The sequence below is a fragment of the Pelodiscus sinensis genome, chromosome 30 (genome assembly GCF_052426305.1).
Source record: "Pelodiscus sinensis isolate ZL-2025 chromosome 30, ASM5242630v1, whole genome shotgun sequence".
NCBI classification, from domain to species: Eukaryota; Metazoa; Chordata; order Testudines; family Trionychidae; genus Pelodiscus; species Pelodiscus sinensis.
Window position 1 is genome coordinate 5,231,260 of NC_143081.1, and position 12,775 is coordinate 5,244,034.

General features: G+C 56.7%; 2 protein-coding genes and 1 pseudogene across 2 annotated transcripts in view; 2 read left to right on the forward strand and 1 right to left on the reverse strand.

The window, feature by feature from the left end:
• Positions 1–12,775, forward strand: part of LOC149521034 (leukocyte immunoglobulin-like receptor subfamily A member 3) — a 1,043,054-nt gene that overhangs the window by 177,082 nt on the left and 853,197 nt on the right. The gene's annotated exons all lie outside the window — the stretch shown is intronic.
• LOC149521036 (Fc receptor-like protein 5) overlaps positions 1–12,775 on the reverse strand; it is a 238,989-nt gene that overhangs the window by 147,719 nt on the left and 78,495 nt on the right. The gene's annotated exons all lie outside the window — the stretch shown is intronic.
• On the forward strand, positions 3,404–3,924 carry LOC149521042 (thyroxine 5-deiodinase-like; annotated as a pseudogene).

The window sequence follows — 12,775 nt, forward strand, 5'->3', positions numbered from 1 at the left end:
GTTTGTTTTTGACTGATTAAAATTGTTAAAAAATGAAAACAACATTTGTAGTTAGCGAAATAAAACAATTTCCTACTAGTGTACACATTTAATTTTAACAAAATCACAATTACAGACTGTTTGGGTTCAACTATACACTGTAAGTATACTTTATGCACAGAGGTAGGGTGGTGGGTGACAGAACATCTTTCTTCCCCCGCCCCTTCCCTTCTCCTATTTCTTTCGAGTTTCCTTATCCTCTAATCGTAACTCCAGTCATCTGAAGAAGTGGGCTGTGCCCAGGAAAGCTCATGATACCATCTACATGTTCTGTTAGTCTATAAAGGGCTATCAGACCATTTGCTTGCTGTTTTTTTTTTCTGTAATGAAAACCATTAGGCTGTGTCTAGACTGGCCAGTTTTTACAGAAAATCAGCCACTTTTCCGGAAAAAACTTGCAAGCTGTCTACACTGGCTGCTTGAATTTATGCAAAAGCACTGACTTCCTACTGTAAGAAATCAGTGCTTCTTGCGGAAATACTATTCTGCTCCGGTTCAGGCAAAAAGTGCTTTTGCGGAAAAGCGTCCGTGCCAATCTAGACGCTCTGTTATGAAAATGCTTTTAATGGCAAACTTTTAACGGAATAACTTTTAAAGCTTCTAACGGAAATCTAGACATAACCATAGGCTGTGTCTACACTGGCAAGTTTTTCTGCAAAATCATCTGATTTTGGGGAAAAACTTGCCAGCTGTCTACACTGGTCGCTTGAATTTCCGGAAAAGCACTGACGATCTCATGTAAAATCATCAGTGCTTTTCTGGAAATACTATGCTGCTCCCGTTCAGGCAAAAGTCTTTTTCCGAAAGACTTTTGCGTAAAAGGCCCAGTGTAGACAGCATAGTACTGTTTTCCGCAAAAAAGCCCCAATCACGAAAATGATGATCGTGGCTTTTTTTCAGAAACCCGCGTCTAGATTGGCCATGGACGCTTTTCCACAAAAAAAGCATCCTGCCAATCTAGATGCGATTTTTCCAAAAATGCTTTTAACGGAAAACTTTTCCATTAAAAGCATTTTAGGAAAATCATGCCAGTGTTGACGTAGCCATAGTGTATTCTGGTGTGCCCAGTTTCTCCTAAATTAAAAGAATTTATGTGAACTGAATTTTTCTGGTTTTTATACTTGCATAGCCTTTTAATAATTCAGTAAAATCTAATTTTTTTGCAATAGTACTTTCAATTGAAATTAATGTGAGTTCTGACAAACAATTTTGAGACATGGTGGATCTGAAATAATTTCTTATTAATTTCAGTTTTGAGAAACTGCGCTCACCAGAAGCCACTGATACTGGTAATGTTAAAAAAATGTGGAATGCTATAGCAGTGTTTGGAGTGAAAAAAATCATTTCTTGCTATAAATTCTAATACTTTTAGAGGAGAAGTTTTAGAACTTATTAGCTCAGATAAAGCTATTAAATTATAATACAATTCTGCTCCATTAATGTCAGCAGCGTTGTCAGTACTGATCGCTAAATATAGGTCCTGGAAGTGCTTCATGAGATCTTCTTTAGAAAACTGAAGTTTAGTATTTCCAATATCCTATAAAAATTCAAAAGTTTCACAAAGACCGTGTAACTGATCAAATCTTTCTTCATGAAGGGGGCTCAGACCCATTTCAGTGGCAGTTAGGAATTAACAAAAATCATCAGTGGTATGGAATGGCTGCAATATGAGGAAAGATTAATAAGACTGGGACTTTTCATCATCAACAAAGAACAACTAAGAGGGGGAAATGATCGAGGTCTATAAAATCAAGACTGGTGTGGAGAAAGTAAATAAAGAAAAGTTATTTACTTGTTCCCACAACACAAGAGCTAGGGGTCGCCAAATAAAATGAATAGGTAGCAGGTTTAAAATCAACAAGGTATTACTTCCCTCAATGCACAGTCAGCTGGTGGAACTACTAGCCAGAGGATGTTGTGAAGACTAGGACTTTAACAGTGTTCAAAATAGAGTTAGATAAGTTCATAAAGGAAAGGTCCATCAATGGCTATGGATCTTGGATAGGAATGGTGCCACTAGCCTCTTGTTTGTCAGAAGCCGGGAATGGGTGACAGGCCGTTCACTTCATGATTAGCTGTTCTATCTATTCCCTCTGGAGCACCTGGGATTGTCCCGTCAGAAGACAGGATACTGGGCTAGATGGACATTTGATTTGACCCAGTATAGCCATTATTATGGTGTTATATTACCTTAGAGGATTTGGATGGTGGGCGGGGGGAGGCAAAGTGTTAGCTCTACGTGTATACTTGCACCATGGTTAGTACAGCAGGGTCCTGATCTCAGTTGCAGCCCGAAATGAGGGCGATGTTCAAAGACCGGACATTCCCCCAGGGATCTGAGTGGGCAGAATGAAGAGCAAACAGGTCACAAGTTCACCTCCAGTCTGGCCCCTGCTTGTCAGTGTGAACCGACACTTGGTCCAGGTGAACTCGAGGCTCCTGCTCCCTGCGGCGGACTGAGGAGCCGACGGGGGTTCTGTGAGGTTCCAATCGGAGAGGCGGCCTCGGCTCCGAGAAGAGGGAGGGAAGGTCGCTCCCTTCGCCCCGCAGCAGAGCGGGGACCTTTCCGCCTTCGGACAACAGCGACCCCTAGGGGCGAGGAATCGGTTCCCTGTCTCGCTCCCCTCTCGCTGATTTCACGCTGTCAGCAGGTCTGGGAGCGAGAGGCAGCAGCGGTCACTAACCTGGCAGCGCCCCGGGCCCTTTCCCCGGGACAGACCCCCCGGCGGCTGCAGCCCAGCAAGGCCGTTTGCAATCGCTCCCCAGCCAGGGCGCCGGTTCGCGGCTCAGCGAAGACGAAGCAAGAGCTAAACGCCCTGGAACCAAACGCGCCTGCCGGCGACGGCCCCTTCCAGGGCCAGGCCTCTAGCTCGGACAAGGCAGAGCCCCGTGTGTCATCCCCTGACCTGCAAAGGGGCGGCCATTGCCCCGCGTCTCCGCTGGGAGGCCCGGCTGCAGCTTCTGGGTCCCGAAATGGGGAGGGGACAGGGTAGAGAAAACGCTTTAACACCCGCGCTCAGTGGCCGGGAGCTACTGGCCCTGCCTCCGGGCAGCGAGGTCGTGTCTCCCGGCAGCGCCTCTGGCAACCACTCCAGCTGCCCCCACACGTGCGCTGCGTCCCCTCCCCTGCTGCCCTGCCTTGTCCCGGGCCGGATGTGGGGCCTGCTCTCTGCCCCTGGAGCCCGGTTGCGTCCTGGCCCCCTGCGCCGTGGCGCGTCCCTTGCAGCTCGAAGCGGGGCTCCAGCCTCGCTGTGCATTGTTAGCTCACTGTCGCAGAGGGGCAGGTAACCCCCAGGCTCCAGTGCCAAGGGGACGGGTCCGGCCGGAGCTTGAGTCACTTTTCATTGAAATCCCTGACAATAAAATGGGCCTAAAGGGAAGCGGGAGCTCAGCTGAGCTGCAAGGAGCCCGGTAGGCGGGCGTGTGTGGGAGGGGCGAGAGCCGGAGCCCAGCATCCCTCACGATGCTCCACTCCCTCGGGGTTCGCGCCTTGCAGCTGCTCACCCAGGCCGCTGCCTGCTTCTTCCTGCTGCCTAGATTCCTGCTCCCCGCGCTGATGCTCTGGCTCCTGGATTCTCTGTGCACCCGGAGGAAGGTGCTGCTGATGGGCAGGGCGGCGGAGGCAGACAGCCCCGGCCAGGAGCCACCCCCTGACGACCCCCGGTCTGCGTGTGCGACTCCAACCGCATGTTCCCCCTGGAGTCCCTGAGAGCCCTGTGGCCCGTGCAGAAGCTGGACTCCTTCAAGTCGGCGCACGTGGGCTCCTCCGCCCCCAACCCCGAAGTCATCCATCTGGACGGGCAAAAGCGACTCCGGATCCTTGATTATGCCCGAGGCAACAAAACCAACAAACTTTTCTCTGTCAGCCCATTGGGATGCCTCTAAAGCACCAAAATATGGAGTTTTACATGGACGCGTTGATGGGGAAAAGTTGGAAATTCAGTCCCAGGAAAATCGGCGGGGCGGGGCCGGGCATTGCCGGGGGCGGCTGCTTAACTGGAAATGCTGCCCCTGGAAATGTGCTGCCCCAAGCGCCTGCTTGATTTGCTGGTGCCTAGAGCCGGCCCTGTTCCCAGCCAGGTATAAGCCTTCCCACCTCGGAGTTTGTCATTGCTCTGCGGTGAGAGAGAAAGAATCCACCCTGGTGACTCCCACGCTGCGGTTCGCTGGGGAACGGAGCCGTCTCTGCGGTGTCCAGCCCGCGATGAAGTTGCCAGGGAATTGCGGGTTAAAAGCCCAGGGCGGAGTTTTGATTGACACGGAGCATTTTCTCTCGCCAGTGCCCAGAGCTGCATGGTCACTGCTGCCCCCAAGCGGCGCACGGGGGACGGTGCAGCCTTGGTTCTGGCATCAGCACTTCTAGGTTCAGTGTCACTGTGCGTCTGGCGTCTGCTGCAGTAATAGCGGGCGGTGTCCTCGGGCTTCAGGCCGGTCATTTGCAGATAAGCCGAATTCACAGAGTTGTCTCGGGAGACGGTGAATCGGCCTTGAACAGCCGGGGAATAATCCTGCTTGGATCCGCTTGGTTTACTGACCCGAGCCACCCACTCCAGCCCCTTCCCGGGAGCCTGCCGGAGCCAGTGCATCCCGTAGTCGCTGAAATTGAAGCCGGAGGCTTTGCAGGAGAGGCGCAGAGAGTCTCCGGGCTTCTTCACATCCCCTCCGGACTCCACCAGCTGCACCTGGGACCGGGCACCTGGGAACAGAGACCGGTTACAAATGACTCTTGTGTCAGCTGCTGCCCTGCAATGTCCCCCGGCCTCTCCAGAACAGGAAAGGGGAGAAAATACCTGCCACGGCCGCTGCAAGGAAAAGGAGATGGAGCCAAAGCCTCATTGTCCCTGGTGCTGGCGGGGAAAGTTCTCCGGGAACTGGCTAGTCACTGCCCAGACCCAGGGGCTGCAGATTGCCTGGGTGCAGCCTGGGCAAAGGGAGGGACAGATTTAAACAGGGAACTCTCGCTCTCATTTGCATATCTCCCGCGTTATGAAAGACACAAAGTCTGGAGCGTTTTCTTACTCGCAGTAGAGTCGAGAGGGGGGAGTCAGGTTCGCCCAGCCTGCGCGTTTTTGCAGGGCCCCCCTTTGCAGAGCTATCAACCAGTGCCCCACCGACCCCAGTGTGTCGCGGGGGTAGAGCCCCTGGATAAAATCTACGCTGGGGCCCGATTGAGCCCCATGGCAGAACCTTACCTTCTTCACCTCCCTGCCGCATGCTCACTCCATCTTCCCTCTCTTGCTCCTCTTCAGTGACTTTCATCAGGAGGAGGCACAGGGTTGAGGTGCTGTGATGGCGTGTTGGGGATCCCCCAGATCCTGTACCCGTCTGTAACACTTTGAGACTCCGCCAGCCAGTAGAATAGAGAGGGTTTGTTGCTTCTCCAGGATACAGCACAGCACAGATGTAATCTAGTTACAGGGCAGGCCTAGGAAGCCCCAGCCCCCATTAAGATGGGGGAGTCTGGGCCCCTAAATCCCAGCCCGTTGCCTAGGATGCTGTGACGTAGTGGGGGTGCCTTGCCAGGCCTGTGGCAACTTCTGCTGTCTGGTCATTATGCAAAGGGGGCTCCAAACCGGGCTGACCAGCCACCCCCCATGGAGAGAAACAAAGGAAGGTGGATGCTGCACTGGCTGGGGGGCAGGGCTGGAGGAGAGTTAGTTAGTTCCTGTCTGGAAAGCAGGGGAGAAGGAGCTGGGTAGGGGGGCTGGGACTCCCCTATCTCAAGGGGGGCACTGGGGCCTCTTAGCCCCAGTTCCTGTAACCAGATTACATCTGTGCTGTGCTATGCTATGCTAGAGGACCAATAAACAACCTCCATTCTACTGGCTGGTGGAGTCTGTTCATGCCATTTCGGGGGTGCAGGAGACGAGAAAATCCCGACGCATCATCACAGCTCCTTCCTCCATGATACCAGCCAGAAACCAAACTAACTCACTTCCAGCCAGGGCTCCACTTCCCTTTTTCTCATTGTTCCGCTCCCTGTGAGATAACTGGTCAGACAGGTTTGAAGCCCCCTTTGCATAATGACTCATCCCCTGCCCTGATGGGCTGTGCTGCAGACAGCAGCCAGTGCAGGTCACCCACAACCCACTGCCCAACATAGCAACCAGCAAGGTACCCCCCACTACGTTACATGTGGGCATAAGGAGGGAGGGCCAGGCAGCAGTAGACCCCCTGGGGTGGGGTGCCTGGGTGCCTAAACTCCCAGCACTCTGCTTAGTCTGTTCCCTTCATGTTTTCCCAGTCAAAAACTGACTCTTCCCCCAACGCTGGTCCTTTGTTCAGCCCAGTGGTCCCCAACCTTTAGAGGCTCCTGGACGCCTGGGGGTGGGGCCACTCACGTGCTGGGGGCCCCGGGGGCGGGGCCGCATGTCCGGGGGCACGCCAGGGGACGGGGATGACCTTGCATTTTTGACAGCTGTTGGGAGGGGAAATGTTGTGGGGAGGGGAGTGTCAAGGGGAAGCAGCTCCTGGGGATCATCTGTAGGAAGGGAGGGGAGGCTTCCCAAAGAAAATAAGAGAGGGTGAAGTCCAGTGATCGTCCAGCCAGGCTTCCACCGGTTCCTGCTGCCCTCCACGGTCCCAGCCGCCTGCAGCCTCCCCGCTTTCTTTGTTGTTGTTGATTTCACCCCCTGTGACACAGTGGGGGGTACCTTGCCAGTTGCTATGCTGGGGCTGTGGGTGACCCCTACTGGCTGCTGTGGGCCCAGTAGGGCAAATGATGAGTCACTAGGCAAGGGTCTCTCAACCTGTCCGACCAGCTACCCCCCAGGGAGAGAAACAAAGGAAGGTTGAATGCCGCCCCTGGCTGGGGGCAGGGCTGGAAGAGAGTTTTAGTCTCTGTCTGGGAAGCAAGGGAGAAGGAGCTAGGGAGGTGGCTGGGATTGTAGGGCCCAGCCACCCCCCATCTGGCGGGGGAGGGGGGGGCGCTGTGGCCTCCTAGCCCCAGTTCCTGTAACCAGATTACATCTGTGCTGTGCTGTGTCCTGGAGAAGCAATAAACTCCCTCTATTCAACTGGCTGGTGGAGTCTGTTAGTGCCATTACGGGGGTGCAGGAGGCGGGGGACCCCCACGCGTCGTCACACCCCCACCTCCGCCACCTACTTCCCTTCCTTCGGCCTCTTGTCTAATCAGCGCCGGGAGAGCTCGGGAGACCCTCCTTCTGCTCGGCGCGGAGCTTGGACCCTGGCGCGCAGCCAGCGCCCCACCCAGCGCTCTGCCTCTCTCCTGCTCCCAGGTGTTTGCCCGGGGCAGCCAGTCAGCTGCCCTACCGCGCCGGGCCCTCAACTCTTCAGCAGCGTCCCCAGGAGCCGCTGGCCGCAGAGTCCCTCGCGGCGGCTGCTGGCGAGCCCTGGCCTGGTGGCTCCTCTCTCTCCTCTTGCAGTGGAAGGGAGCCCGCGGTGCCCCGCTTCACACCGGGGAATGGTGTTTACAACTACAGAGAAAGGGACGTCGTGGGACCCGGGCCACTTTCACCCCTCCCCCAGGGCGCTCGGATGTTTCCGCACGTGTTGTGGGGAGGAGACCCGAGGGTTTGGCGGGGAGAGAGAAAGGAGACAGAGTTCGGTCAGTGGAGGGAGGTGGGAGAGGGAAGCAGACTGGGTCCGGTCGGGAGAGAGGGGGATCGGGTTTGGCTGGGAGGGAAGAGAGGGCGCAGGGTGGATTAGGTGGGGGAGAGAAGGGGGGCGGACTGGGTCCGGTAACTGAGGGGGTCGGGTTTGCCTGGGAGGGGAGAGAAGGTAGAAACCGGGTTTGGTGAATGGGGCGGGGTTCGGGAAGTGCGTGGACGCGGATGTGTGTGGAGGGGAGACAGAACGTAGGCTGGGTTTGGCCGGAGGGCGCAGTGGGAGTCAAAGAGCCACAAGGTTGCAAGGTGAAAGCGGCGCTTACCTCCCCAGTGCCTGTCCAGCAGCGGGCCAAAGGGCGACCAAAAATTTTATTGCTTCAGGCGGCAAAAAACCTAGAGCCGGCCCTGAGTTGAACCCAAATAGTTTGTAATTGTGATGTTGTTAAAATTAAATGAGGACACTAGTAGGAAATGGCTTTATTTCACTAACTACACATTTTCTGTTTTCATTTTTTTTATTTTAAACAGTAAAAAACAAACAAGCAAAATTGCAAAGTGCAAATATGTGTAAAAGCCAACAAAAAAGGGGGGGCAGCCACAATTTTTTTTGCCTGGGGTGACAAAAAACCTAGAGCCGGCCCTGGGTCCAGGGATCCCCTCAGCGGGAAGCTCCTGGACACCAAGGGACCAAGCGGGCGGGCGAGGCAAAAGGCTGGCAGGGGCTGGGGGAGCTGCTGAAGCGGGTCAGTAGAGTGACACTTTCGGGCAGCGCCTCTTTCCCCGGCCCAGGCTCATCTGGGAAGGAGCAACAGCGACTCGTCCCAGCGCCGCACGCTCGCAGCCTGTCTGGGCCAATGACCCGTGTGGCAGTCACGTGCCGGGCCCAGGTCCGCTCTGTCCGGGCCTGGCTTTTCTTGAGTAGCGGGGGGGGGGGGGGGGGGGGGCGGCGATGGCGCTTCCCAGACCTCTTATATCCCGTGGGAAGAAAGACCCGGGACTCAGACTGTCCCTGCGCTCTGTGTTCTCTGACAGACAATCGCCCCGCCCCGGTCACTGCCCGACAGGAGCGTGTGGGCTGTTCGCATCCATCCACCTGTGTCCTGATTATCTCTGAGCGGCCCCGCTCGCTCTGCTCGTCTGGCCTCGCCAGGCTGCTTAGAAACCGCTTCCCCTTTTTGTGCCGGGCCCGCTGCGCTCCGTGTCACTGTGTGTCTGGCGCAGTAATAGGTGGCGGTGTCTGCAGCTGTCAGCGAGCGGAGCTGCAGCGAGAACTGGTTCTTGGCGGTGTCCCCAGAGATCGTGACTCGGCTTTGGAGAGACGGGGAGTAGCTTGTGCCCCCGTTGTACGGGTACACGTACCCGATCCATTCCAGCCCTTTCCCAGGGGGCTGCCGGACCCAGTGCCAACTATAGCTGCTGTCAGTGATGGACACACCCGAGACTGCGCAGCTCAGGGTGAGGGTCTCTCCAGGCTTCACCGTCCCTGGGCCCGACTGGACCAGCTGCACCTGGGAGCGAACACCTGAGAAAAGGGAAACAAAGGAGAAAAAGAATTAGCCACAGAACCCGCCTACGGATCTGTCTCTGATTTCTCCCCCTGCCTCCGTCTCATCCACACTCACAGATGGGGGCGGCGAGCAGGGCAAGGAAAAGTAGCAGAGGTTCCATTCTCGTGTCTGGGCAGAGACTGAGGCTCCTAGATCCGGGGGGGTAGTATTTAAGTAACAAGGCCTGGGCCGGGATTTGCATGCGGGTTGCACCCAGCGGATATAAGATGACAAAGAGACGTCTAAGGGGGGGAGCGCTGTCTGGCGGAGCCACCTGCAACTCGTATTCACTTACGGGCTTGGATGGGGAGGTCACAGGACTGTAGGAAAAGCCTTTCCTCTGAGTGCCATGGGCCTTAGGACAGGGCTTAGCGGGCTCTGGCGATCTCCTACAATGGCTCCTGAGAATAGAGATGGCATAAATTAAACCAGAGCACAGACACAGCCGGTGGAAATGAGCTGCAGTGGGAACGATTAAAGGGGAAGGTGATTCCTTTCTGTAACACTAATTAATTAATATCTTGTCCCGCGGACAGAGCCAATAGTGAAAGTGGTGGAGAGACCCCGGACATTGGACAGGGGACACAGATAAACAGCTGCCGTGAGGCAGGAGGAAATGGAGACCGGAAGGGACTATGTAGCTTTGGGGTTCGTGCCATGAAGAGCTTTGACTGCGCTCGGGGGATTCCAGAGTTAACAGGCAGGGGGAGCAGCAGCTTGTGGTTTGTATAAGTGGAAAGTTAATCGCCTCATGGTTCCCCCGGGGATCGCTGGGCAACGCGCCAGCACGGAGTGTTCCCAGGTACCGCTTGACCAACCCCAGGAGGTGATAATTGCTCATGCCCACACAGATCTGTGGGAGGGGCTTGTGCTTGTCAGTGACGGGCCCTGATGAATGGGGAGGGCTCAGATTACTGCGACCTTGTGTCACGTGCTCGCTCCTCTCCCTGCGCCGCCCCCTACTGGAGCTGCAGCCAGTGTTCCCCTACGTGTCTGTGCTCACCTCCGCATCCCGAAAGCGCAGCCGCCCAACGCGTGTGGGCTTTTCCTCGCTCTCTCTGCCCAGGGCCTCTGCCCACAGCTGCCCGTTTCCTTCTTTTATGTCGGTTTGACACAATCCCCGTGGCAGGTCGGAGGGGGCAGACCCACGTTGAGACTGAATTTGAGTTCACACAGATTTTTGGGACACGCCATTGTGGGGCACTAGGGAGAGTGTATCCCACACAGGGCACGTGCTACAAAGAAATGGCCCGAAGTCTCTTTAGTTTAGCTTTCTTTCGTATTGGGGTCACTTTGGCCGAGTCTAAAGAACCAGGGGCTGGTATTCATCAAGAACCGCCGGGCAGGGATTTGCATGCGGGTTCCCCTGGCCAGGTATAAGGGACGCCAGAGGGTGGGCGCTCAGCTCAGCGCCCGCAACGTGGCAGGAGGGGTGTGACGGCGCGTTGGGGGTTCCCCGTCTCCTGCACCCCGAAATGGCACAAACAGACTGCACCAGCCAGTGGAGTTGAGGGTGGTTTATTGCTCCTCCAGCACAGCGCAGCACAGATGTAATCTGGTTACAGTAACTGGGCTAGGATGCCTCAGGCCCCCTTGAGATGGGGGAGACTGGGCCCCTAAACTCCAGCCCCTTCTCCTAGGCTCTCCTCCATGCCCTCCGACAGCCAGCCACCAACTCACTAACTTCCAGCCCTGCCCCCCAGCCAGGGCCGCATTCCACCTTCCTTTGTTCCTCTCCATGGGGGGTGTCTGGCCACTGGTTTGCATAGTGACTCATCCTGTTTGGCGGGGTCCTGGTACCCACGGCAGCCAGTGGGGCCACCCCAGAGCCAGCAGCATAGAAACCAGCCAGGTACCCCCACTACGTCACAAGGGGGTTGCGGGAGGGCGGATGGGAGGATGCAAAGGGCCGGGCCCTACACAAAGACCCAGGAGACTCCGCTGTGCCCGGGATTTGCCTAGGGGGTGTGACCCAGCGGAGGTGAACTACCTGGGGAAGGACCCGCTGCTGGCGGAAGACTGGAGACTCAAACATCTCCCATGTGCGAGGGTGAAATCCCCGGGAAACCCTTGGCCCGCGAGTTCCTCTAGAATGTGCCGGGGCCTGCACAGGACACGGATAGTGCCCAGGAGTGGGGCAGGAACCGCAGCTGCAGGGAGAGATGCTGGTTAGCGCCCCGCAGACTAACGGAGGCTTTATGGGGGGTGAAGTGCAGAAGCAGAGCATCGTAGGACTAGAGGGGCCTGGAGGCGCCATTTAATCCAGTGCCCGGCGCTGCTGGCGGGGCTGAGTTTTATCGAGACTGTTGAGTGTTGTCTGGGCTGAGTCAGAACAAGGGTTGTGACCGCAGGGACAGATCCCCACAGGGGAACGGACCAGTTCAGGCTTTGAGCGCGGCTCTCTCTCTCTCTGTCTCACTTAGAGATGGGACATTGGGAGCAGGGGGCAGGGCTGCAGATGCGGGTTCTCTAGTGAAATCACGTCACGTTACTCTGCTCCCTCTCCGGGCTAACACACCAGTTCTGAGACTCCCCTGACGCCGCGTGGCGATGGTTCGCCTGGATTTATGATTCTGCCTCAGACAGCTCCCTGGGGCGGCCTCCGCCGGGAAAGCCCGGGCTGCATCCGGCAGTTTTGGCTCCATCTTGCCGACTTTCCTCAATCCAAACAGGAGCCGGTTTCCATCTGCTGCCCAACCCCCCCCCCCCCCACACACACACGTGTCCTTGCGCCTGCCACTAACCCCGCCCTTAGCCCCACCCCGGCCACTAACCCCGCCCTTAGCCCCACCCCGGCCACTAATCCCGCCCTTAGCCCTATCCCCGCCACTAACCCCGCCCTTAGCCCACCAAAGTTCCCCAGCGGGAAGCGCCTGGACACAAACCCCAGCGAGCAGGGCCCAAGCGGCAGCGCGGGCGAGTGGAAGGCAGGGGCTGGGGAGCTGCTGAAGCGGGTCAGTAGACTGTCACTTTGGGGCAGCGCCTCCTTGCCCGGCCCAAGGCGCATCCCCGAAGGAGCAGCAGCGACTGGCCCGAACAGATCCGCGGGAAGGGCCAGTACGGAAGGCACGTGCCGGGCCCAGGTACACAGTGTCCTGAGCTGGGTTCACTGATACGCGCGACTCGTTCCTGCCAGACCCGCACAGAACAGGCCAGTCTGCAGGGCCAGAGGATGGCCCCTGATTTACAGACATTTCACTGGAGGGGGGTGGTGGCTGGAGATTGTCCAATCTCTTCCCTCAAGCATCGCCCCGCCCTGGGGCACCAAGATCAGGGTCCTGCGTGGGGCCCCAGACTGAGCCAGGGGGAGATGGGGCCAGTCGCTCCGGGCCTCAATCCCTGGGATCTTCAGCTTTACTGAGAGGAGCCGTGTTCCATTCCGACCGGCTTGTGCTCTCCTGCGCCCCCGGCAGGGCTGTTTGGCGCGTGTCTCTGCTGCCCCCGTGCGGCAGACGCGGGAAGTTCCGCAGCTCTGGTTTGTGTACGAGCAGCCGCAGGGTTCGTGTCACTGTGTGTCTGGCACAGTAATAGCGGGCGGTGTCCTCGGGCTTCAGGCCGGTCATTTGCAGGTGCAGCAGGTTGTTGGGATTGTCCCTGGAGATGGTGAATCGGCCTCTGACC